Source organism: Rhinoderma darwinii, chromosome 2 (genome assembly GCF_050947455.1).
Source record: "Rhinoderma darwinii isolate aRhiDar2 chromosome 2, aRhiDar2.hap1, whole genome shotgun sequence".
Taxonomy (NCBI): domain Eukaryota; kingdom Metazoa; phylum Chordata; class Amphibia; order Anura; family Rhinodermatidae; genus Rhinoderma; species Rhinoderma darwinii.
This window is the reverse complement of record NC_134688.1, coordinates 67,614,063-67,640,270: the sequence shown is the minus strand read 5'-3', so window position 1 is coordinate 67,640,270 and position 26,208 is coordinate 67,614,063. Positions and strand designations below refer to the sequence as shown.

The window sequence follows — 26,208 nt, the reverse complement described above, 5'->3', positions numbered from 1 at the left end:
AAAAATGGTGTCGGAGGAGCATATCCTCCTTATCCTCAGGAATTGCCCGATAGGGATCGCCTGTAAGGTCTGTGGTGGATGGGAGGATGAGAAGTGCAGTAGAGAATTAACAGAGGTCTCCTTACGATACACATCACTCTGTAGAAAACCATCAATATCCTTGGTTAATTTGATGTCCAAAAAATCAATATGCTGACTATTACATTTATACGTAAATTTGAGATTAATCTGGTTCTTGTTGAGATCTAGCATAAATTTGTCCAGCTCAGAGGATGTACCCTTCCAGATGACCAGGATGTCATCAATGTACCGTGCCCAAAACAGGATCCGGTCCATTGAATCATCCCGGCCATCCGAAAAAAGGTCCCTCTCCCACAGTCCAAGGAACAAATTGGCATATGAGGGTGCACAGGCAGCCCCCATCGCCGTTCCTTGGAGCTGTAGGTAAAACGCTGATGCTGCTGCAGAATCAACTGTAGCCTCTGGTGCCGATGTGGCCGTCACAATGCAGGACCTGTGAGTGACGTCACAGATCTGCACTGTCACAAGCTGGGCGTTCTGAAGAGAAGAGGATGTTACTTCTCATCAGAGCGCCCAGCTAGTGAAAGTATTAAAAACGCCCCGATGTACGCACATAATACACGCCCACTTGGACTTTTACTTTTAAACACACCCACTTGGACTTTTGCAAGCCTCATTTGCATAACTACAAAAATGGTCATAACTTGGCCAAAAATGCTCGTTTTTTTAAAATAAAAACGTTACTGTAATCTACATTGCAGCGCCTATCTGCTGCAATAGCAGATAGGGGTTGCAAAATCTGGTGACAGAGCCTCTTTAAGGGTTTAATAGAAGCCTGTAAAAATCATGATATACTGCAATACATTAGTATTCCATTATATCGTGCAAGCAATCTAGGGACTCTAGGAAGCCTTTGCTTCGTTCAGTGGCTCCAGCGATTACTATCACTGGAGCCTCACTCTTCTGCCCTCTAGAGACCTATGAATATGTTTAACCTGTACGTCGGGAGTTTTTTTATTTATGTCACCTTAGAGCCGGTTTAATCGAGCAGCAGTGGTCTGCCATTGGATTTGGCAGATCAGTCCCGATTAAATGTAGCCCGAGGTGATGCATGAGTTCTTAGATGGTAGAATAATTTTGGAACTGGACCTCGGCTTGTCTTTGGTTTACCCTTTGTTTAATGATTTGGACGTTCTGCTCCCGGCTGATTTTGACCTCTGCAATCCCTGATAACCACTAGCTTTGTGATTTGGACTTTCTGTTTACCCTCGGGCTGTCTTGATATCTGCTCTGGTGTTGTCTGCATTACAGCTCTTATCCAACACCGAACTCAGTTAAAACAACCTGGGTTCTATGCTGCAAAGTCCAACCTGCCTTGCGGTGGGCTCTGGCGAAAAACCATAGAGTAGCCTTAGATTCTGTTGATCAGTGTTGTGATGGATTTGGGGTTGCGGATTTATTTGCACACTCATTCCAGACAGTCTCCAGCAGCCTTTGGGGAATCGCGCACCTAGAAATTCCATAAACCTCCACCCTGGGAATTGCTCAACTGGTGATTCCTTAACATAATCACATGCCTTTAATATTATCTTTTTATCATGATGGAACCTATGCATGCTCTGGTGGAACAGATGCACGATTTGAGTCAGCTGGTGCAAGGTCTGGCTGTAAGGATTCAACATCATGAAACTGCACAGTCCCAAGCAGTCGTTCCAGTCGCAAATCCGGTTGAACCTAAAGTGAACTTACCTGATCGTTTTTCTGGTGATCGTAAGTCTTGTTAATTTTCAGGAGAGTTGCAAATTGTATTTTCTAAGACCTTTCTCCTCTGGAAGTGGAACTGAGTTGGTGTCGTCATTTCACTTTTGCAGGGAGATCCTCAAAGCTTGGCCTTTTCGTTGGGACCTGATGCCCCTGAACTATTTTCTGTGGAGATCTTATTTGAGGCATTAGGGTAAATATATGGAGAACCAGATAACCCTGCAGTGACCAATCTTTTATCTCTCCAGCAAGGACGGCGTCCTGTCTAAGATTATTGTTCGGAATTTATACGGTCGTCTATTTCTTCACAGTGGAATGATGCTGCACTCCGCTGTCAATTTCGCCAAGACCTTTCTGAAACCTTAAAGTATCTCCTAATAAATAACCGTCCGCCCTTGACTTTAGAGGATACTATGACTCTTCTTGTGCGTTTGCACTGACGACTTCACGAGTGCCCAAAAATGAAAGATCTACAATGGCCTCTCCCCTTCCCTGTGCTGAGGTCCGTTCATCTGATTCACAAGAGCCCATACAGTTGGGCTCCACTATGTCCTCTCAAGAACGGAGACTTTTTCGGAAACAAAGAGGGCTGTGGATCTATTTCAGGGACGCTGGTCATACGCTCAAGAAGTGTTCCAAACGTTCAGCTCCAGAAAACTTCAGCGCCTAGCTGGTACTCTGGAAGGACATCTGGGCTGTCAGGTTTTTCCCACATTTTCTCAAAAAATCTTTTTGCCTGTTAATGTATGGTTTAATTATGTTTGTATTTCTGGTCAGGCTTTTGTAGATTGTGAGAAACCTATGAAGAAAAAGAGGTCAAGTACACTAGAGATAATAAGTAATAGAATAAACTTTCTTTATTGAACAAATAGAGAGACAAACAGTTAAAAATGAGTCATACAGTGTGAAAAAGGCGTCAGCCCATACGGAATACATGAAAAAGATACTGGTACTACTAGGTAACAGGGACCCAGGGTTGAATGTTGATTCAGTGAACAGCTCAAAACATGTTAGCATATGTATAGGGAATTAAATCAAGTGATTCTAATATCAGTAGCACCATGACCTGGTATTGACATATGTGACTAACAAAGTATACGTTTGTATAACGTGACAATATAGCTAAAACTGATTACAAGTAGTATAGCCTGGATCTAGATAACACAGCAGCCATATGTATTAAGTATATGAGAAATTGCACGTACCCGGATTCATGTAGCCGCATGGGAGAGACGCCAAGCCCGACGCGCGTTTCGGCAGATGCCTTCGTCCGGGGGTGGCGTCTTCTCTGCGGGACCCTCCCTTATATATGGGCATAATGTAGGATAAGTGGTGTCAGTGTGGGTGATGTGGGAGGTTTTTTCCTGGCGACAAGCCGGGGGTAGCAAGATGGCTACTGCCCCACTTCCGGTGACCGCGTCATCGAGGCGGACGTGCGCGGACGATGTCTGACAGCGCCGCCCACGTCCAGCCCAGATTGGAGACTCGGCCGAAAGTGAGTGAGCCACTCCCCCACCCCTAGCCAGCGCGCACCTCTCTCATTCTATACCACCAGACAGAAAGAAGCAGGCTTGTGGGACAGCTAGCGATATACTAGATAGATGTATGTACATGTAAATAAGGGACTTCGGAGAAGATAAATGTTAGCTTAATATCGGGAATATGGCGAATATAAAAAGTGACCTATGAAAAAGTAGAACATGTGAAAGAGACAGAGAAAAACAAGAAAGATGAAAGAAATAGAGAAGAGAACCTAAGAAAAACGCACGTATGTGAATATTGACGAGAAGACGGTCCAAGAAAACGCAAAGATGATACAATGATGTGTAAATAAGGGACCGAGAAATTAAAAAAGTCTGAATACATGAATAATTAATTATAATGTGCAAGAATTGACAGGATGTGTGTGAAATAGAGAAATAAAAATGAAAGTAATAAATACCAGTATATTAAATATATATATATTTGTATATAGGTGACGTAGTGTATATGAATGAATGCAGAAGCATAGAGAGAATACAAATAAAAATAAATATATATATAAAAATGTATACTGAGTGCTGAATATGTATGCAAAAATGTGATAGATGTGCAACCATATCATTGGAAAAAAGATAGAAAAAGAATGTGGGCAAAACTTTTTTTATATATATGTATAAAGATGCGTAATCAGTGGTATTAATATTCCATGCATCAATAAAAAGTATAAGTACATACGCAAAAAGAAAAACATACACAGATGCACCAAAGTACATTACACAAAAGAACCTAGAGAGAAAATAATATATGTAGACACTATTAAATATAGGTACATAATAAATAAGGTGCATAATTATAGTAATAAATACATCAAAAGAATACATATACATATATAGAAGGCATACACAGATATATATAGATGTATAAGAGACATAGAAAATATCAAATAAAATAAGCAAATGCATAAGTATCTACATGTCTATATATTAAAAGATACACATATGTATGTATATAAAATAGAGCAATGCATAGATATCTAGATATCAATATATTAAAAATATACATAAGGTCAATAAAAAATATCACTAAGATGCATAAATAATCACAATCACCCATACATTGTCAAAAATGACAATATATATGATATGTAGATATATAAACACATATTTATATCTAAAGTGCATATTATGATAAATATAAATCCCCAACAAATATAAAACCAACATCCCCATGAAGAACAAGGAAATGGAGAACATCTTTAAAATACAGAATAGGATGACACATGCCCATAGCCAATGGGCATACATATACATTATATTAAATCTTCAGCGTCTCCAGAGTCCATAGCCTCCAACATCTTCAATATACATATCGCCACATATAACTGTCTTTCTGTATACCTTCAAGAAATAAAGAATTCATAGAGAAGGGTAGTTAACAAGGTAATGACTGTATATATATATATATATATATATATATATACATAATAAAATAATAAAAAATATATATATTTATTGATTAAAAATATGTTAAAAAACCTAGACCCGCAAAGAGTCAGTGGTTCAGAGAAATGGAGCGAAACTCAAAGACTCATTGAGGCCTGATGGATACATTGACCCGAGGGTCCAAATCCAACGTGCTTCGCATTGTGCTAGTTTTTGCTTGATATTGCCTCCTCTCATGTTTGTAACGATGTGATCGATGCCTCTCACCTTTAATTTTGTTGGATCGCAGGAATGATATGTTTTGAAATGTCGCGGTATCGGTTTCAGAGTTTCCACAGCTTCCTCATTTGCTGCTCGTCTGATATCGGACATATGCTCCCTCACTCTCACTTTAAGTTCCCTAGAAGTGAGACCAATGTATACTTTAGGGCACGGACATGTTGCATAATACACCACTGCTTTGGTGGTGCATGTTATCGGATGTGTTATGGTATAGATTTTTGTACCTTTAACATTTGAAAATATTGTTGTCCTCTCGATATTAGGACATGCCACGCAATGCCCACAGGGGGAACACCCCCACTTCGCTCCCTTTGATCCAAACGGATGTTTTCTCGTAACCGGATCATAGTGACTCCTCACTAAATGATCTTTCAAATTTCTCCCACGTCTTGCTGTTATGCTGGGGTACCTGGTCACATAGTTGGTGAGAATAGGGTCCGTGAGCAAAATGGGCCAATACCTTTTGAAAATTTCCCTCATTTGTGGCCATCTCGAGTGATAGTTTGTTATAAACCTCACCTTAGTCTGTGTATCTTTCGTCTTCTTAGCAAACAGAAGATCATCTCTATTTGTATGCTTGGCCCTATAGTACGCTTTTTTAATGGACCGCATGCTGTAGCCTCGGTCAATAAAATGATTTTTTAGGTCCTTGGCCTGTTCCTCAAAAATGGTGTCGGAGGAGCATATCCTCCTTATCCTCAGGAATTGCCCGATAGGGATCGCCTGTAAGGTCTGTGGTGGATGGGAGGATGAGAAGTGCAGTAGAGAATTAACAGAGGTCTCCTTACGATACACATCACTCTGTAGAAAACCATCAATATCCTTGGTTAATTTGATGTCCAAAAAATCAATATGCTGACTATTACATTTATACGTAAATTTGAGATTAATCTGGTTCTTGTTGAGATCTAGCATAAATTTGTCCAGCTCAGAGGATGTACCCTTCCAGATGACCAGGATGTCATCAATGTACCGTGCCCAAAACAGGATCCGGTCCATTGAATCATCCCGGCCATCCGAAAAAAGGTCCCTCTCCCACAGTCCAAGGAACAAATTGGCATATGAGGGTGCACAGGCAGCCCCCATCGCCGTTCCTTGGAGCTGTAGGTAAAAATGCCCATTGAAGGTGAAAAAATTGTGCGTCAAGGTATACTCCAGTAATTCTACAAGAAAGTCACACATGGGTTTTTCCTGATTTGTTGTGGACAGAAAGAATTTAGTGGCCCTAATACCATCAACATGCCTAATACTAGTGTAGAGGGATTCGACATCAATCGCAACTAGTAGCATATCATCATCAATGCTGATACCGCTAACTTTCTGAAGAAGATCTGCAGAGTCCCGAACATATGAAGGAAGGTTTATGACTAGGTCTTTAAGGTGGTGGTCAATAAATTTGCAACATTTCTCGGTAATACTGCCCCTACCTGAAATTATTGGTCTTCCTGGTGGTATTTTGTCATTCTTATGCACTTTAGGGAGTAAGTACAACGTAGGGACAATGGGTTCAGCCGTTGTAAGTGCGGTTAACAAATCCTTATTTATAACATCTTCTTGTAAGGCTTTCGATAGTATCTGCTGCAGTGTAGATCTGAAAGAGGATGAAGGATTGAATGTCAGTTTTTTGTAGCACTGTCTGTCGTGTAGCTGTCTATAGGCTTCAGCCTCATACATGTGGCACGGCCATACAACCACATTCCCGCCTTTATCGGCAGCCTTAAATACAACATCCTTCATTTTTTGTAATCTGTTTAAGCTTTCCCGTTGTGGTGTAGTAAGATTATCATGCTTAATGTTAGCGGGAATATTTTGAAATTCTAATGTAACCGCCTTAACAAAAGAATCTACAGCAGGGCACAGACTCAGAGGGGGGAATTTCTTTGATTTCATACGAACACATACTGGGATTTTACCTGATGCAGTAGTATCCTGTTCTTCCAACAACTCCTCAAGAGTCCCTAATGCTTGTTGCTCCTCTATGGTAGGAAAAAGGTCCACATGAGTGGATTTGTGGAACCATTTTTTGTGTATAAGTGACCGACCAAACATGTTGAGATCTTTTACTGCAGAGAAAGCGTCAAAATGATTACAAGGTGAGAAAGTAAGGCCCTTTTCAATGACCTCTCTATCTATTTCTGAAAAGATGTGTGCAGATAGGTTAATCACCTTTAGGCGATGAGTAGGATCCCGCGTATCTGGTCTTTTTTTATTTGCCATTTGTCTTTGTGTGAATTTTCTTTTTGGACGTGAGCCAGATGGTTGATTGAAGCGAGAGAATGCATTTTCTGTTTCACTGAGAGAGGAGATAGAGGACACAGAGGGTGTGCGACTCCGACCACCTATTTTATTTCTCCTCCATCTGTACACCTGGTTTTGCTGGAAATCTCCAACATCTCTGGTGAACTTTTTAGATTTTGTAGCTTGAATTTCCTTCTCCCATTCGGAGAATTGAACCTCAAGACTTTGTCTAAATCTGGACATACTATCTACAGACAAGAGTACAATCAACTGAGATTGGACATCTTCAATTTCTGCATCCAACAAAACAAGTGTATCTTGGTTGAGTCCTACCAAAAGTTCCATGAATTTTTTGGAACTATTGTTACAAACATCTTCCCATTTTGTGATGAAAGTTTCATCACTGATTGGGAAGGAGGGAAAAATTTGGATCCTAAGACCCCTTGGAATAAGGCATCTCTGGATGTAATTTTCTAGGAATACTTTGTTCCACCAGACCTTCATACGTCTATGGAGTAAGTTCTTGTATCTATACTGGAGTTCGCTCACACTCTCTGAACCACTAAAACCAGACACTGCAGACTCATCTCTAAAAACTTGATCCATCAAGGATCGCCAGGCGCCATCTCTGGCTTTGTAATCCATGGGACCCACGGTACCTGTTTCTGTGTAAAACACAGAGAAAATTGATATAGAAAACCAAATTGTACACGAGCAGCAAAGGTATGAACTCCACAACAAAAAAGATATTATAAATATATATCTTAATAAGTGCCGGTAATGGTCAAAATGACATGAGTAACCATGAGTAAACGAATAGGAAGAACATACATGTAACCCCAACATAACCTGGTACTCTGACCATGAATATATACTGAGAAACCTATGAAGAAAAAGAGGTCAAGTACACTAGAGATAATAAGTAATAGAATAAACTTTCTTTATTGAACAAATAGAGAGACAAACAGTTAAAAATGAGTCATACAGTGTGAAAAAGGCGTCAGCCCATACGGAATACATGAAAAAGATACTGGTACTACTAGGTAACAGGGACCCAGGGTTGAATGTTGATTCAGTGAACAGCTCAAAACATGTTAGCATATGTATAGGGAATTAAATCAAGTGATTCTAATATCAGTAGCACCATGACCTGGTATTGACATATGTGACTAACAAAGTATACGTTTGTATAACGTGACAATATAGCTAAAACTGATTACAAGTAGTATAGCCTGGATCTAGATAACACAGCAGCCATATGTATTAAGTATATGAGAAATTGCACGTACCCGGATTCATGTAGCCGCATGGGAGAGACGCCAAGCCCGACGCGCGTTTCGGCAGATGCCTTCGTCCGGGGGTGGCGTCTTCTCTGCGGGACCCTCCCTTATATATGGGCATAATGTAGGATAAGTGGTGTCAGTGTGGGTGATGTGGGAGGTTTTTTCCTGGCGACAAGCCGGGGGTAGCAAGATGGCTACTGCCCCACTTCCGGTGACCGCGTCATCGAGGCGGACGTGCGCGGACGATGTCTGACAGCGCCGCCCACGTCCAGCCCAGATTGGAGACTCGGCCGAAAGTGAGTGAGCCACTCCCCCACCCCTAGCCAGCGCGCACCTCTCTCATTCTATACCACCAGACAGAAAGAAGCAGGCTTGTGGGACAGCTAGCGATATACAGGATAGATGTATGTACATGTAAATAAGGGACTTCGGAGAAGATAAATGTTAGCTTAATATCGGGAATATGGCGAATATAAAAAGTGACCTATGAAAAAGTAGAACATGTGAAAGAGACAGAGAAAAACAAGAAAGATGAAAGAAATAGAGAAGAGAACCTAAGAAAAACGCACGTATGTGAATATTGACGAGAAGACGGTCCAAGAAAACGCAAAGATGATACAATGATGTGTAAATAAGGGACCGAGAAATTAAAAAAGTCTGAATACATGAATAATTAATTATAATGTGCAAGAATTGACAGGATGTGTGTGAAATAGAGAAATAAAAATGAAAGTAATAAATACCAGTATATTAAATATATATATATGTATATAGGTGACGTAGTGTATATGAATGAATGCAGAAGCATAGAGAGAATACAAATAAAAATAAATATATATATAAAAATGTATACTGAGTGCTGAATATGTATGCAAAAATGTGATAGATGTGCAACCATATCATTGGAAAAAAGATAGAAAAAGAATGTGGGCAAAACTTTTTTTATATATATGTATAAAGATGCGTAATCAGTGGTATTAATATTCCATGCATCAATAAAAAGTATAAGTACATACGCAAAAAGAAAAACATACACAGATGCACCAAAGTACATTACACAAAAGAACCTAGAGAGAAAATAATATATGTAGACACTATTAAATATAGGTACATAATAAATAAGGTGCATAATTATAGTAATAAATACATCAAAAGAATACATATACATATATAGAAGGCATACACAGATATATATAGATGTATAAGAGACATAGAAAATATCAAATAAAATAAGCAAATGCATAAGTATCTACATGTCTATATATTAAAAGATACACATATGTATGTATATAAAATAGAGCAATGCATAGATATCTAGATATCAATATATTAAAAATATACATAAGGTCAATAAAAAATATCACTAAGATGCATAAATAATCACAATCACCCATACATTGTCAAAAATGACAATATATATGATATGTAGATATATAAACACATATTTATATCTAAAGTGCATATTATGATAAATATAAATCCCCAACAAATATAAAACCAACATCCCCATGAAGAACAAGGAAATGGAGAACATCTTTAAAATACAGAATAGGATGACACATGCCCATAGCCAATGGGCATACATATACATTATATTAAATCTTCAGCGTCTCCAGAGTCCATAGCCTCCAACATCTTCAATATACATATCGCCACATATAACTGTCTTTCTGTATACCTTCAAGAAATAAAGAATTCATAGAGAAGGGTAGTTAACAAGGTAATGACTGTATATATATATATATATATATATATACATAATAAAATAAAAAATATATATATTTATTGATTAAAAATATGTTAAAAAACCTAGACCCGCAAAGAGTCAGTGGTTCAGAGAAATGGAGCGAAACTCAAAGACTCATTGAGGCCTGATGGATACATTGACCCGAGGGTCCAAATCCAACGTGCTTCGCATTGTGCTAGTTTTTGCTTGATATTGCCTCCTCTCATGTTTGTAACGATGTGATCGATGCCTCTCACCTTTAATTTTGTTGGATCGCAGGAATGATATGTTTTGAAATGTCGCGGTATCGGTTTCAGAGTTTCCACAGCTTCCTCATTTGCTGCTCGTCTGATATCGGACATATGCTCCCTCACTCTCACTTTAAGTTCCCTAGAAGTGAGACCAATGTATACTTTAGGGCACGGACATGTTGCATAATACACCACTGCTTTGGTGGTGCATGTTATCGGATGTGTTATGGTATAGATTTTTGTACCTTTAACATTTGAAAATATTGTTGTCCTCTCGATATTAGGACATGCCACGCAATGCCCACAGGGGGAACACCCCCACTTCGCTCCCTTTGATCCAAACGGATGTTTTCTCGTAACCGGATCATAGTGACTCCTCACTAAATGATCTTTCAAATTTCTCCCACGTCTTGCTGTTATGCTGGGGTACCTGGTCACATAGTTGGTGAGAATAGGGTCCGTGAGCAAAATGGGCCAATACCTTTTGAAAATTTCCCTCATTTGTGGCCATCTCGAGTGATAGTTTGTTATAAACCTCACCTTAGTCTGTGTATCTTTCGTCTTCTTAGCAAACAGAAGATCATCTCTATTTGTATGCTTGGCCCTATAGTACGCTTTTTTAATGGACCGCATGCTGTAGCCTCGGTCAATAAAACGATTTTTTAGGTCCTTGGCCTGTTCCTCAAAAATGGTGTCGGAGGAGCATATCCTCCTTATCCTCAGGAATTGCCCGATAGGGATCGCCTGTAAGGTCTGTGGTGGATGGGAGGATGAGAAGTGCAGTAGAGAATTAACAGAGGTCTCCTTACGATACACATCACTCTGTAGAAAACCATCAATATCCTTGGTTAATTTGATGTCCAAAAAATCAATATGCTGACTATTACATTTATACGTAAATTTGAGATTAATCTGGTTCTTGTTGAGATCTAGCATAAATTTGTCCAGCTCAGAGGATGTACCCTTCCAGATGACCAGGATGTCATCAATGTACCGTGCCCAAAACAGGATCCGGTCCATTGAATCATCCCGGCCATCCGAAAAAAGGTCCCTCTCCCACAATCCAAGGAACAAATTGGCATATGAGGGTGCACAGGCAGCCCCCATCGCCGTTCCTTGGAGCTGTAGGTAAAAATGCCCATTGAAGGTGAAAAAATTGTGCGTCAAGGTATACTCCAGTAATTCTACAAGAAAGTCACACATGGGTTTTTCCTGATTTGTTGTGGACAGAAAGAATTTAGTGGCCCTAATACCATCAACATGCCTAATACTAGTGTAGAGGTATTCGACATCAATCGCAACTAGTAGCATATCATCATCAATGCTGATACCGCTAACTTTCTGAAGAAGATCTGCAGAGTCCCAAACATATGAAGGAAGGTTTATGACTAGGTCTTTAAGGTGGTGGTCAATAAATTTGCAACATTTCTCGGTAATACTGCCCCTACCTGAAATTATTGGTCTTCCTGGTGGTATTTTGTCATTCTTATGCACTTTAGGGAGTAAGTACAACGTAGGGACAATGGGTTCAGCCGTTGTAAGTGCGGTTAACAAATCCTTATTTATAACATCTTCTTGTAAGGCTTTCGATAGTATCTGCTGCAGTGTAGATCTGAAAGAGGATGAAGGATTGAATGTCAGTTTTTTGTAGCACTGTCTGTCGCGTAGCTGTCTATAGGCTTCAGCCTCATACATGTGGCACGGCCATACAACCACATTCCCGCCTTTATCGGCAGCCTTAAATACAACATCCTTAATTTTTTGTAATCTGTTTAAGCTTTCCCGTTGTGGTGTAGTAAGATTATCATGCTTAATGTTAGCGGGAATATTTTGAAATTCTAATGTAACCGCCTTAACAAAAGAATCTACAGCAGGGCACAGACTCAGAGGGGGGAATTTCTTTGATTTCATACGAACACATACTGGGATTTTGCAAGCCTCATTTGCATAAATACGAAAATGGTCATAACTTGGCCAAAAATGCTCCTTTTTTAAAAATAAAAACGTTACTGTAATCTACATTGCAGCGCCTATCTGCTGCAATAGCAGATAGGGGTTGCAAAATCTGGTGACAGAGCCTCTTTAAGCAGGGCCTACAATTTGGTTCATATCCGCAGAGGGGATGAGTGAAAGACACTCCAGATGGTCATTATGAGTGTTTGGTCATGCCTTTTGGTTTAAGTAATGCTCCAGCTGTTTTTCAGAGCTTGGATAACGATATTTTCAGAAATTTTACTGGACCCTTGGTGGTTGTGTATCTGGACGATATCCTTGTGTTTTCTTCCGATTGATCCTCTCATGTTCAATATTTAAGATCTGTCCTTCAAGTGCTGAGGGAAAATTGTCTTTCCGCGAAATTTGAAAAATTTATTTTTGGAGTTAAGGAAGTTAATTTCTTGGGGTATGTTCTTTCTCCAAATGATTTTCGTATGGACTCAGGTTCAAGCGGTTCTTGATTGGGTCCAACCCACTTCACTGAGAGGTTCTTGGGTTTTTCTAATTATTACCGGAAATGTATTCATAATGTTTCCTCTATTGCCAAACATTTGACGGATCTTACAAAAGTAAACTTGAAACCTAGTGAGGTCTCCGCCTTCGAAACCTTAAAATAAGTGTTTTATAGAAGCGCATTTACTTGTTCAACCTGGCCTTTCTAGCCCTATATTATTGAGGTTGATTCCTCAAAAATAGGTGTGTGGGGGCTGTTTTGACTCAAGGATCTTCTTTATTGACTAATTTGCTTCCCTGTGCTTTTTTATCTCGCAAATTTTCCACCACTGAGAAAAATCATGATATAGGTAATCATGAGCTTATTGCTATTAAGTGGGCATTTGAAGAGTTGCGCCACTTTCTAGGGGGGCTAGACATCAAATTACTGTACTGACTGACCATAAAAAACAGACTTTTTTAGAATCAACCAAAAGACTCAATCCTAGACAGGCTAGGTGGGTCTTGTTCTTTACCAGATCTGACTTCATTTTAACCTACAGACCCAGGTATAAAAATGTCAGGGTAGACGCCTTATCTCGAAGTTTCTGTTCCTCACAGATCCCCGACATTCATCCTGAACCTACCTTTTCTAAGGGGATAGTGGTCTTTGCAATATCGCTTGATCTTGTAACTGAGATTAAAAAATCTCAGCAACTCGCTCTGCAAAATATTCCTGCTGGAAGATTACTTGTCCCTCTTCAGTTCAGATTTAATTTGCTCTATGAGTTACATGGTTCAATTTTGTGTGGTCATTCAGGGATAACTTGTGCTAAAAAATTTGTCTCTACTGGAGTCTTTGTCTGGTGATGTATTTTCCTATGTATGCTTGTGCTGCGCTCGTGCTAAGACTCCTCGACTTCATCCTATGGGTGAACTATTTCCATTGTCTGTTCTGCAGAAACCTTGGTCTCATCTGTCTGTGGATTTTATCACCAATTTGCCTCCCTCTGTAATTTGGGTTGTGGTGGACCAGTTCAGTAAAATGTGTCATTTTATTCCTTTGCTTTAACTTCCTGATTCCAAAACCCGGTCTAAATTATTTATTGATCAGATAGTCCGTCTGCATGGTATTCCAGAAAATATTGTCTCTGAAAGAGGTGTACAATTTGTGGCTAACTTCTGGAAAGCTTTCTGTAAGAAACTTGGTGTATAGTTATCGTTCTCTTCTGCTTTTCATCCTGAGACTGGTAAAACTGAGCGCTTAAATTAAACCTTGGAACAATATCTGAGGTGTTATGTTGCGGATAATCAGGTTGAATGCATCTCGTATTTTCCACTAGTAGAATTTGCTATAAATAATCGTCATCATGTTTCTCTTGATATCTCGCCGTTTTTCCGTAATTATGGTTTTCATTCTTGTTTTGGTTCATTTTCCGCCTCTTCTAGTGATAACCCTGAGGTGGAAGTTGAATCAAATAAACTGTGCACAGTTTGGGCTCAGCTTCAAATGAACCTGAAGAACTCACAAGTTATCCAAAAGAAAAATGCTGACAAGAAACGTATGGTGGGTCCTGTGTTTAGTGTGGTTTAAAAGGTGTGGCTTTCTACTAAAAATCTGTGACTGAAAGTGCCGTCTCGTCAGTTTGCCCCTAGGTTTATTGGTCCATATGAAATTGTTGAAGTTATTAACCCTGTGTCTTTTCGTCTGGCTCTTCCTCCGTCTTTTAAAATTCATGATGTTTTTCACAAATCTCTCCTTAACAATTTTTTTTCACCACCTAAACCTCCTCCTCCAGTTCAGGTAGAAGTAGATATGGAGTTTGAGGTTCAGAGGATTGTGGATTCCAGAAGGATCAGGGGTACTCTCCAGTACTTGGTACCAGGGACGTCGCAATTGCGACCGGGCCACCCACACCGCATCTATAAAAGTTACTATAGTAACTGGAGCCTATGTAATCAAATACACGGGCCCCTATTACTATAGTAATTACACATACTTACCCATCTTCCTTCCCGAGGGCAGCGGAAGTCCTGACGTCTTCTCGCGTCATAACGTCACGACGCTGTGCGCTGCGGATGACGTCACAAAGCTAGATGGTGTCAGGACAGCCGCTGCACCCGGAGCCGAAAAGGAGGTAAGTGTAACGTTACGGTCTGCTGGGATCCTGTATCTAAGCCTGCCTTGTGGTAAGCTTAGATTCAGGGTCTAACAGACTGTGTGACACATGGACCCTGTATCTAAGCCTACCACATGGTATTCTTAGATACATGGCCCATGTCTGAACCTATCTGATAGGCCCTGTATCTAAGTTTACCACATAGTATGATTAGATACAGGGCCCAGAAGACAGTAATCTTATACTGTATAAGATTACAGTCTGCTTGGGCCCTGTATCTAAGCTTACCTTCTGGTAGGCTTAGATAATGGTCTAACAGACAGTATCAAACATGGGCCCTGTATTTAAGCCTACCACATGTGTAACTAATGTTTATTTTTTGTGTGTTTTTTTCCATTTTCGATCATTGGACTACGTCGGATTCGAGGACTACTTAAATTACGGCTTTTTTTATTTTCAATAAAATGGTTAATGAGGGTTGTGTGGGGGGTTATTTCAATAAAATACTTTATCTATGTCTTTGTATTTTCTTTTAAACTTTATTACTACCACCTTAGTAATGGCTGCTGGCTGATTGACAGCATCCATTAATAAGGTGGGGCTTAGTGTTAGCCGGTGCAGAGGCTAACACTAACCCCCATTATTACCCCGGTACCCACCTCCACCAGGGGTACTAAGAAGAGCAGCTCCAGAGCTGGACCCAAGAAAGGTAAGAATAATAATTGTTTTGATTTTTTATGTGTTACTAATTTTTTTGATGTGTTTGTGTTTTTTTACAGGCTCGGTTATTGGACTACGTCACATTCAGGGATTACTTCGATGCCTGTTTTTATTCTCAATAAAATGGTTAATGAGGGTTGTGTGTTTTTTTTTAATTTAAATAAAACTTTTTTTTTTTGTACTTGTATTTTTTTAAACTTTATTACTACTGCCTTAGTAATGGCCGCTGGCTGGTTGACAGCGTCCATTATTAAGGCGGGGCTTAGTGTTAGCCAGTGCAGAGGCTAACACAAACCCCCATTATTACCACGGTACCCTCCGCCACCAGGGGTGCCGTGAAGGGCCGGGTACGATCCAGTACACGACCATCTGTAGTGATGGTTGGGTACTGGGACGGCCGCAGGCTGGTATTATTAGGCTGGGAAAAGCCAAAGACAGTGCCCCCCCCACCCTGGTAATGCTTGGCTGCGGCTGCTGTGTTGTATCTGGCTGGTTATGAAAATTGGGGGGGGGGGGGGGCATGTAATTTTTTTTTATTTATTTTTAAAAAAAAATGAGTTTGGGAAAAATTACATGACTCCCCCCCCCCCTCCCTCATTTTTCATAACCAGCCAGATACAACATAGCAGCAGCAGCCTAGCATTACCAGGGTGAGAAGGGCCACTGTTTCTGGCCTTTCCCAGCCTAATAGTACCAGCCTGCGGCCGCCCCAGGTTCCGGCCATCACTACAGATGGTCGGGTATTGGACCCTGGTGGCGGTGGGTACCGGGTTAATAATGGGGGCTCGTGTTAGCCTCTGCACTGGCTAACACTAAGCCCCGCCTTAGTAATGGACGCTGTCAATCAGCCAGCAGCCATTACTAAGGCAGTAGTAATAAAGGACAAAAAAATGTTTTTTTATTGAAATTAAAAAAAACAACCACAACCCTCATTAACCATTTTATTGAGAATAAAAACAGGCATCATCAAAGTAATCCCTGAATGCGACGTAGTCCAACAACCGAGCCTGTAAAAAAACACATAAAAAAAATGAGTAACACATAAAAAAGCAAAACAATTATTATTCTTACCTTTCCTGGGTCCAGCTCTGGAGCCGCAATGTCAGCGAGCTTGGCCCTACATCTAATCCTATCATGTGTGATACTGTCTGCTGAGCCACTGTAATCTAATCTTATCCATAGGTATAGGGTCAGAGTGCTACAGATAAGCTGTCTCATATATATATATATATATATATATATATATATATATATATATATATATGTTGGCCTACTGAAAAGTATGTACAGTATATGCCCTCAATACTTGGTCGGGGCTCCTTTTGCCATGAATTACTGAATCAATGCGGCGTGGCATGGAGGCGATCAGCCAATGGCACTGCTAAGGTGGTATAGATAGCGGCCTTCAGCTCGTCTGCATTGTTGGTTCTGGTGTCTCTCATCTTCCTCTTGACAATACTCCATAGATTCTCTATGGGGTTTAGGTCAGCCGAGTTTGCTGGCCAATCGAGCACACTAATACGTGGTTATTAAACCAGGTATTGGTACTTTTGGCAGTGTAGGCAGGTGCCAAGTCCTGCTGGAAAATGAAATCAGCATCTCCATGAAGCTTGTCAGCAGAGGGAAGCATGAAGTGCTCGAAAATTTCCTGGTAGACGGCTGCGCTGACTCTGGACTTGATATAACACAGTGGACCAACACCAGCAGATGACATGGCTCCCCAAACCATCACTGACTGTGGAAACTTCACACTAGACCGCTAGCAACTTGGATTGATGCCTCTCCACTCTTCCTCCAGACTCTGGGACCCTGATTTCCCAATGAAATTCAAAATTTACTTTCATCTGAAAACAGGACTTTGGACCACTGAGCAACAGACCAGTCCTTTTAAAGGGAATGTGTCGCGAATTAAACCTTTTTTTTTTTTAAGTAAGTTACTTATTTCTATTATATTTTTTACGTTTTTTGCTGTATTTATTTTTTTCTTCCACATGGTGGAAAGTAGTAAAAATTAAATAATAATTTTACATGTTTTCCTATGTTGGCCACCAGAGGGAGCACTTCCCAGAATTACAGCAAGGTGAATAAGGCAAATCAACCTGACTCACAGCTGCCGTAAATGTGGGAGGGAATCTCCCCCCCCCCCCCCCGCTCCTACAAGCCAGGAAAAGGTGTCTTCAAATTGCTAAGCAGTGTCCGGCTACCATTTTGGGTGTGATTGCTGAAATGCAGCTGGCAGAAGCTATAGGACACACCAAAAGACTAAGGGTGTGTTCACACGCTCACTAAACAAAGGGAAAACAGCTCCTGATTTTCAGGCATTTTTTAATCAAACTCGCGTTTTTGGCTGTGTTCTTCACGTCCGTTTTTAGAGCTGTTTTTCTATAGAGTCATTGAAAAACGGCTCTAAAAATGTCCCAAGAAGTGACCTGCACTTCTTTTTGGCGGGCGTCTTTTTACGTGCTGTTTTTGGAAAATGGGCGTGTAAAAAAACGCCCCGTCGTAACAGAACGCCGTATTTCCCATTGAAACTAATTATGCCTTCCTTTGCACTTTCCCTACCCCATTCCCATGCTACAATTTTTGTAATGCATTAGGGTATGTGCACACACAAACTCAAAAACGTCTCAAAATACGGAGCTGTTTTCAATGGAAAACAGCTGCTAATTTTCAGATGTTTTTTAAGCCTCTCTCTCTGATTTTTTAAGGCCATTTTTGGAGCTGTTTTTCTATAGAGTCAATCAAAAAATGGCTCCAAAAACGTCCCAAGAAGTGACATGCACTTCTTTTTCGCGCCCGTTTTTTTTTATGCGGCCGTTTTTCAAAACGGCCGTGTAAAATAACGGGCCTTCGGAACAGAATGCATTTTTCCTATTAAAATCAATGGGCAGATGTTTGGAGGCGTTCTGCTTCCGATTTTTCAGCCGTTTTTCACGAACTTTACGGCCCAAAAAACAGCTGAAAACACTACGTGTGAACATACCCTTAGAATGATGAAAGTGAAGTGAATGACTTTTCAGTTGACAGGTTCACACGGCGTGTATTTGACACGTTTTTTTTGCGCATTTTGCATGCCTCTCCTGCTAAATGTCTTTATCCCAACATCCTGCTGACAGTCTCCACCAGGATCATCACCCAATACTGCTAACAGTCTCCTCCAGCGTCCCCACCCAATTTTGCTGACAGTCTCCTCCAGCGTCACCATACATCTTGCTGACAGTCTCCTCCATCATCACCACCCAATACTGCTGACAGTCTCCTCCAGCGTCCCCACCCAATTTTGCTGACAGTCTCCTCCAGCGTCACCATACATCTTGGTGACAGTCTCCTCCATCATCACCACCCAATACTGCTAACAGTCTCCTCCAGCATCCCCACCCAATTTTGCTGACAGTCTCCTCCAGCATCAACATACATCTTGCTGACAGTCTCCTCTATCATCACCATACAATCCTGCTGAGTCTCCTCCATTATCACTCATCAGCAAGATTGTATGGTGACGCTGGAGGAGACTGTCAGCAGTTTTGGGTGGTGACGCTGGAGGAGACTGTCAGCAGGATTGTATGGTGATGCTGGAGGATACTGTCAGCAGGATTGTATGGTGACGCTGGAGGAGACTGTCAGCAGTGTTGGGTGGTGATGCTGGAGGAGACTTTAAGCAGGATTGTATGGTGACGCTGCAGGAGACTGTCAGCAGGATTGTATGGTGATGCTGGAGGAGACAGTGAGCAAGATTGGGTAGTGATTATGGAGGAGACTGTCAGCAAGATTGTATGGGGACGATGGAGGAGACTGTCAGCAGGATTGTATGGTGATGCTGGAGGAGACTGTCAGCAGGATTGTATGGGGATGCTGAAGGAGACTATCAGCAAGATTGGATGGTGACACTGGAGGAGACTGTCAGCAAGATTGGGTGGGACAGTTCACCAGTAGTGTGAAACCACAAATACGGACTGCAAAATGACTTGTCCTGAGTTTTTGAGGTCCGAATTTGCGGACCCAGCACGGTTCAGTGAAAACCACGATTGTGTGCATGGGGCCATAGAAATTAATAGGTCCGCTATTTATTTGCAAAAGTGAAAATAGATTGCGGCCACAAAAGCACGGTCGTGTGCATGAGACCTAAGAGAACCCGGAAATGGCTGAGCTGCTGGAGTGGAAATAGAAAGAGTCTTCCTTTCCATCCTTTAGGACAGTCCAGGGTTAGGGATGTCTAATGATTTTCGTCAGGTGCCAGCTAAAAAGGCTCCTTAACAAAGTTGTGAGCGACTTACACAGTGCTCCAGCCTGGGGAAGACCGGCATTGCCAGCTTGCAGAACCTAAGTCTGAACCCTGAGGAAACCCAACAGCAAGGGAAAGAGGAGAAGTTGTGCCAGTTATGCCTCATGCAGATGACAGTGTGTGCCAGCCGAGTCCCGTCAGTGATTCGTGGAAAGATAGGACATGTCCTATCTTTCCACGGATCAGAGAATCAAGTCAGTTTTCACGGACCCGACTCACCCACTAAAGTGTCCGTGAAGACTATCGAGTGCCACTCAGGTGCCGTTAAAAATGGCTTGAGTGGCACATCGGTCGTGTGCAACTGGCATAAATAATACACTGAACGAGCAGTGAGAGAGGTACTAAGGAAACCAAGAGAGAGCAGTGTCCTAGAGGCCAATAGAGTATCAAACACTGAAGAGAGATCCAGAAGAATCAATAGGAAGTAGTTGCCGATAGATTTAGCCATCAGACTTGATTTGAGACTGTAGTAAGGGCAGATTCTGTAGAGTGTGGAAACCAGATTGTCAGGAGCAAGAATATAGTTAGCAGAGAGGTAGCAAATTAGGCGAGACCAAGCGTTCCATGAATTTAGAGATGAATGAGAAATTAGAGACCGGTCGGTGGTTAGCAGAGCCAGACACTTCAGGAGATATTTTTTCAGTAATGGGGTTAAGTATATCCAAGTAACAATAGTTAAACTGGGTGACATTATTTAGAAAGGAGAACAGTTTTTATGTAGTCGTTTTTATATTTGTTTCTGGTACAATATGATGGCACTCCGTTTGCAGTAATATTAATGTTATGATTACCCTTGAACTGTTATTCTTCCTGATAATATATTCAGAACGCAGTCACTAGCGACTCTGTCAGTTTCAATTAAAACACAAAATAGAAAGAGTGTGCAGTCACTGTGCCGATTGTACATCATCATTATTTCTACAGACTGAAATAGTCAGTTTACCTAATAGATGTCCTTTAGTCACATTTCTAGAACAATGTTATTTTATAGGATAACAAATCACATTGTACCGGACATTAGCAGGGTGACCTTTTATTTTAAAATGTAGCTAGCAAAAAAGACATACCCGGACCTACAGTATCCATGATTTACATCATTGTGGTAGGAGCAGTAGATAGAGGGGAATTTAGCATTGAATTTAGTTGGTTGCAGTAATTATACACGTGTGTGTGTGTGTGTGTGTGTGTGTGTGTGTGTGTGTGTGTGTGTGTGTGTGTGTTATAAGGCCTGTTTCATTACATAAATGATAATGCAGAATAATATATGTTCCATTATTAAGATATATTCATTTTAACACAATGGGATTTATTTATAAAAACTGCTAAATGAGGTGTTACCAGGGTTTTCCTAGGCCACCAAAGTACCAAGGATCCAGCGGGGGGACCCAGACTGACACAATAATAGGTCCCAAAGGTCCCAGGGCCCAGGAACCCCAGTCCGAAACTTGGTTACAATTATATAATTGGAATCCTATTCTAGAGCAGGTTAAAAAGTGAAAACAGTGGACTGATCAGATTCCCTTTTTAGCCACTTTTGACCTTCCTGACAGAGCCTCATTTTTCAAATCTGACATGTTTCACTTTATGTGGTAATAACGTCGCAATGCTTTTACCTATCCAAGTGATTCTGAGATTGTTTTCTCGTTACACATTGGACTTTATGTTACTGGCAACATTTGCTCGATATGTTAAGTATTTAATTGTGAAAAACATCAAAATTTTGCGAAAAATTGCAAAAATTGGAATTTTTCTCAATTTAAATGTATCTGCTTGTAAGACAGGCAGTTATAACACACAAAATTGTTGCTAACTAACATCCCCCATATGTCTACTTTAGATTGGCATCTTTTTTTGAACATCCTTTTATTTTTCTATGACGTTACAAGGCTTAGAAATTTCACAGCAATTTCTCACATTTTCAAGAAAATTTCAAAAGGCTATTTGTACAGGGGCCAGTTCAGTTGTGAAGTGGCTTTGAGGGCCTTATATATTAGAAACCCCCAAAAAGTCACCCCATTTTAAAAACTTCACCCCTCAAAGTATCAAAACAGCATTTAGAAAATTTCTTAACCCTTTAGACTTTTCACAGGAATTAAAGCAATGTAGAGGTGAAATTTACAAATTTCAAATTTTTTTGCAGAAATTAATTTTTAATCCAATTTTCTTTATAACACAGAAAGTTTTACCAGAGAAATGCAACTCAATATTTATTGCCCAGGTTCTGCAGTTTTAGGAAATATTTCACATGTGGCCGTAGCGTGCTACTGGACTGAAGCACCGGCCTCAGAAGCAAAGGAGCACCTAGTGGATTTTGGGGAATAATTTTTATTACAATATATTTTAGGCACCATGTCAGGTTTGAAGGGCTCTTGCGGTGCCAAAACAGTTAAAATCCCCCACAAGTGACCCCATTTTGGAAACTACACCCATTGAGCAAATTATCTAGGGGTATAGTGAGTGTTTTGACCCCACAGGTTTTTTGCAGAAATTATTGGAAATAGGCCCTGAAAATTAAAATCTAAATTTTTTCAAAAAAAATGTAGGTTTAGCAATTTTTTTTCTCATTGCCACAAAGACTAAAGGAGAAAAAGCACCACCAAATTTTGTAAAGCAATTTCTCCCGAATAAAACAATACCCCACATGTGGTAATAAACGGCTGTTTGGACACACGGCAGGGCTTAGAATGGAAAGAGCGCCATTTGGCTTTTGGAGATCACATTTAGCAGGAATGGTTTGCGGAGGCCATGTCGCATTTGCAAAGCCCCCGAGGGGACAAAACAATGAAAACGCACAAAAAGTGACTCCATTTAGGAAACTACACCCCTTGAGGAATTCATCTAGGGGTGTAGTGAGCATTTTGACCACATAGATGTTTCGTAGAATTTATTAGAATTGGGCAGTAAAAATAAAAACAATCCTTTTTCGTCAATAAGACGTAGCTTTAGATCAAAATTTTTCATTTTCTCAACATTTGTAAAGCAATTTCTCCAGAGTATGGTATACCCCATATGTGGCCATAAACTGCTGTTTGGGCACACGGCAGGGCTCAGAAGGGAAGGAGCGCCATTTGGAGTGCAGATTTTGCTGGATTGGTGTCTGGGCGACTGTGGGACCAAAACAGTGCAAACCCCCCAGAAGTGACCCCACTTTGGAAACGACACCCCTCAATGCATTTACCTAGTGGTGTAGTAAGCATGTGAACCGTGCAGGTGTTTTGTAGAAATTAGTGTGCACTCGATGTTGCAGAGTGAAAATGGGATTTTTTTCCATAGATATAGCAATATGTGGTGCCCAGCTTGTGCCACCATAACAAGACAGCTCTCTAATTATTATGCTGTGTTTCCCGGTTTTAGAAACACCCTACATGTGGCCCTAATCTTTTGCCTGGACATTCGACCAGGCTCAGGAGTGAAAGCATACCATGCGAAATTGAGGCCTAATTTGGCGATTTACAAAGTATTGGTTCACAATTGCAGAGGCTCAGATGTGAAATAAGAAAAAGAAACCCCTGAGAAGTGACCCCATTTGGAAACTGCACCCCTCAAGGCATTTATTAAGGTGTGTAGTGAGCATTTCACCCCTCAGGTCTTTTCCATAAATGAATGCGCTGCGGATGGCGCAAATTAAAATTTTTTATTTTTCCCTAGATATGCCATTTCAGTGGCAGATATGTCATGCCCAGCTTATGCCACTGGAGACACACACCCCAAAAATTGTTAAAAGGATTCTCCCGGGTATGACGATGCCATATATGTGGACGGAAACTGCTGTTTGGGCACACTGTAGGGTTCAGAGTGGAGGGAGCGCCATTAGGCTTTTGGAGAGCGGATTTTGCTTGGTAGTAGATTTGTTTGAGTATTGCTGGTGTTTCCATTTATAATGTGGGGGTACATATAAGCCGGGCAGAGTACATCAGGGGCATAGTCAGGTGGTATAATAATGGGGTAAAAAAACAATAAAATGATCCATAGATATGTGTTACGCTGTGAAGCAATCCTTTCTGCACAGGCCGGTGTTGCACTGATATATGGCGTCCTTTCTTATCCCCCTTTTGGTCCATACTCCACACCTTTGCAGTTTGGGGAATTTTGCTGGGAAAGTGTTGTCCTGGTATAATACGGGCACCGTCACTTCCAGCGGATATGTTTGGGCCCTCCCCTTCCTGGTTCCCTAATTTTAGGTCCTTGATAAATCGCCTCTTGAAACAGAAGAAATGTTCCCCTCGGGCTGCACAACTGCATATTTTTTATTTCCTGACTTATTAGAGCCATAACTAATTTTATTTTTTCATAGGCGTAGCGGTATGAGGGCTTTTTTTCCCGGGACGAGCTGTAGTTATTATTGGTACCATTTTGGGGTACATGCGACTTGTTGATCACCCTTTATCCTATTTTTTGGGAGGCCAGGTAAACAAAAAAACTTAATTCTGGCATCGTTTTTTTAGTTTTTTTTATACAGCGTTCACCATGCGTTATAAATTACATGTTAACTTTATTCTGCAGGTCAGTATGATTCCGGCGATACCTAATTTATATCACTTTTATGTTTTACAACTTTTTGCACAATAAAAATTACTTTTGCAAAAATAATGTATTTTTTCTGTCACCAAGTTGTGAGAACCATAACTTTTTAATTTTGTTGTTGATGGAGCTGTATGAGGGCTTGTTTTTTTGCGAGACGAGCTATAGTTTTTATAGGTACCATTTTTGGATACGTGCGACTTTTTGATCACTTTTTATTCCAATATTTGTAGGGAAAAGTGACCAAAATACAGAAACTCTGGTATCGTTTTTTAAGTTTTTCTTTTACGCTGTTCACTGCGTGCAATAAATAATATAATATTTTGATACCTCAGGTCGATATGGTCGCGGCGATACCAAATACGTATGGTTTATTATTTTTATTATTGTGTCTCCTGTTGCCATAGCAGCAGTCGCCAGTCCTGATTGCCTGTCAGGGCTGGCGATCTGCTAGTAACCGCTATGATGCAGCAATCGCTTTCGATTGCTGCATCGAATGGGTTAATAGCAGGGTTCGGAGCTAGCTCCGATTCCTGCTGTTACAGGTGGATGTCAGCTGTAACATACAGCTGACTTCCACCGCTGATGACGCCGGATCAGCTCCTGAGCCGGCGCCATCTTGCCGGCGGCTACGAGAGCCGATCTAATTTCGGTCCCCGCCATTACAGCCGGATGTCAGCTGTAAGAAACCGCGATGATGGCACCGGCTCAGCTTCTGCCAATCATTTGCCAAACATTTGCATACCTCCCAACCGTCCCGATTCCGGCGGGACAGTCCCGGTTTCTCACCACTGTCCCACCATCCCGGCCGGTCTTCAAAATGTCCCGCTGGGTGCTGCATCAAAACAGCTGATCGCTGATGACTGCAGCAGCGATCAGAAGAAGGCAGGAGTCTTGCGGTGGTCTCACTGGGATCGATGCTGGCCCGGGAGTGGACCAGTCCAGTCACCTGACCTGTCACCTGACCTCACAGGTCAGGTGACTGGACTGGTCCACTCCCGGGCTGGCATCGACACCAGTGAGTACGCCGCTGCAAGACTCCTGCCTTCTTCTGACGGTGAGTGAATGCAGAGTGCATGTGAGGAGGAGGAGGAGGGTCTTTTTTTGCTCCCTGTAGGAGTCGGAATCCCCAATCCCCTGCCGGGGATTGGGGATTCCGCTACAGGAGAAGTGAGTGACTACACTGTCCATATATGGACACAGCGACGTCACACACTTCTGAAGCGGAATCCCCGACCCTATGTCCGGGGATTCCGCTACAGGAGAAGTGAGTGACTACACTGTCCATATATGGACAATGAAGTCAGTGACTTCTCCTGGAATGGGGGGGGGGGGGGGGGGGGTGGGTGCAACCTACAGGGGGCTGTGTGGCATTACCTACAGGGGACTTGGTGGCATTACCTACAGGGAGCTGGGTGGCACTACCTACAGGGGGCTGGGTGGCATTACCTGCAGGGGGCTGAGTGGCATTACATGCAGAGGGCTGGATGGCATTACATACAGGGGGCTGGGTGGCATTACCTGCCAGGGGCTGGGAGGCATTACCTCCAGAGGGCTGGGTGGCATTACCTGCAGAGGGTTGGGTGGCATTACATACAGGGGGCTGGGTGGCATTACCTGCCGGGGGCTGGGAGGCATTACCTCCAGAGGGC

General features: G+C 41.4%; 2 long non-coding RNA genes across 2 annotated transcripts; both read right to left on the bottom strand.

Annotated features, from left to right (window-relative positions):
• Positions 1-4,449: 4,449 nt before the first annotated feature.
• LOC142740607 (uncharacterized) lies at positions 4,450-5,568 on the bottom strand. Its single transcript, XR_012880814.1, has 3 exons — positions 5,508-5,568; positions 4,974-5,397; positions 4,450-4,661 (listed from the first exon to the last, which is right to left on the bottom strand). It is a non-coding gene; the product is annotated as an uncharacterized LOC142740607 (long non-coding RNA).
• A 4,407-nt stretch (positions 5,569-9,975) lies between these two features.
• Positions 9,976-11,195, bottom strand: LOC142740605 (uncharacterized). The gene is made up of 3 exons (XR_012880813.1): positions 11,027-11,195; positions 10,493-10,916; positions 9,976-10,187 (listed from the first exon to the last, which is right to left on the bottom strand). It is a non-coding gene; the product is annotated as an uncharacterized LOC142740605 (long non-coding RNA).
• Positions 11,196-26,208: the final 15,013 nt, after the last annotated feature.